This window comes from Callospermophilus lateralis, chromosome 4, assembly GCF_048772815.1.
Source record: "Callospermophilus lateralis isolate mCalLat2 chromosome 4, mCalLat2.hap1, whole genome shotgun sequence".
Classification (NCBI taxonomy): Eukaryota; Metazoa; Chordata; class Mammalia; order Rodentia; family Sciuridae; genus Callospermophilus; species Callospermophilus lateralis.
The window spans coordinates 126,961,108-126,962,718 of NC_135308.1; the positions used below are offsets into that span (position 1 = coordinate 126,961,108).

The 1,611-nt window shown below is 37.1% G+C and overlaps 1 non-coding gene across 1 annotated transcript; it reads left to right on the forward strand.

The window, feature by feature from the left end:
- Positions 1–246: 246 nt before the first annotated feature.
- LOC143398780 (U6 spliceosomal RNA) lies at positions 247–352 on the forward strand. The gene has a single exon (XR_013091364.1). It is a non-coding gene; the product is annotated as a U6 spliceosomal RNA (small nuclear RNA).
- Positions 353–1,611: the final 1,259 nt, after the last annotated feature.

The following is a 1,611-nucleotide window of genomic DNA, read 5'->3' on the forward strand; positions in this document are numbered from 1 at the left end:
CAAGTCCAAGGATTTTTTCAGCACACCAAGTTGCATCTTATAACATAACTCTATGAGAACACTCAGCAAATACTTCTTGAATGAATGGCCAATGAGTAAACATTGAAAGTGAGTGACTAGGCAGTTTTTATCAGCTTGGCAATGCTCATCACCCTATTTTATAATCACCAGGGAACAGCTTAAAAATACAGGTTCCTGTGTCTGGAGGAGAGGATCTAAGAACCTGTATTTTAAAAAAAGATTCTCGTGCTCACTTTGGCAGCACATATACTAAAACTGGAACGATACAGAGAAGATTAGCATGGCCCTGCACAAGGATGACATGCAAATTCGTGAAGCGTTCCATATTTTTTAAAAGGGAAAAAACAAAACAAGCTTCTCAGGGGATTCTAATACACAGCTGTGTATAAAATGCTGAGTACCAAGAGGTTATCTTACAGAGGAAGCTGACATGGGCAGCATTTTTCACATCAAAGGGCATCTCTTAACTCAAGGTGCTCTTCCTGGCAGGGCTGGCAAAGTTGGCTCCTTGCAACTTCTTACTTCATTCCTTACTCCTTTCAAGACGTTCAGATTCCCTCTAAAATTTTTCTAGATAGCAATGAGGTGGCAGGCTGTCATCATTTTAGGTCTCTAATAACATAAGTGGGATAAATTCCTTACTGGGGCTGGAGAGCAGGAGAGTTGGAGGGTATTCAAGGGATGTTATTTATGCTTACAGAGAGTAGTCATAGGAATTGAAGGATAGCAACAGTTTAAATTTAAAAAAAAAGAATTTCAACAATTCAGCTACAACTTATAAAATTTTTTGGAGAGACTGCTGGGCTAGAAGGAGCATCTGTGTTTAGGATGAGTCATTATATGGAACTCACACTACTATTGACCATGAACATGGAAATAGCTTTGTTATTTATCAGAATGTTTTGCTAGAGTCACATTTTATTAGTTCTGAAAATACGTTGTAGAAACTGACATAATTTTCTCTGTAGGTTTTCTATTAAATTAATTGCAAAAAAAAAAAAAACCAGTTTGGAAGGATAAACTAACATATTTTATAATATATAAGGATGAATATTCAGAAATGTGTTGAAAAATACAAACCTTTAACAAGCAGTTCATAAAAGATAACTATAAAAAGAACAGCATTTCTGCTAATGCATAGACTGTTTTTTAACTGACATTGGACATATTAATAGATTTTGAGAAAGGCCAAGTCCATTCCAGTTGACCATGGCCCATATAGATTTGCATATATCCCCCTGCCTGGGGATACAGTGATCCACTTGTCTTGCTGCCACCAAAGACATGCTGCTGTTCATAAGTCCCTGACAAATTGCATTTTGTACAATCCTCGATCTGTCTCTTTCTTTGGTCCCACAGCACTTTCCATCTTTGATGACTTGTACTCAGACATTAAGACTGGGTTTTTCTGGAACCGTAGGTATTATATCCATAATATTCAACTTTTGATTAACTTGGAAAGGGTTGAGTTTTGTGGAGTTCTTTTTCTTGAGTATGTTCAGTAATGATTTGACTGGCTACAGTAAATGGTTATGGATGAAGTTCAAGGGCTTTATTCCCCATATGCTTTCAAGCCCTGGTGGGTGAATG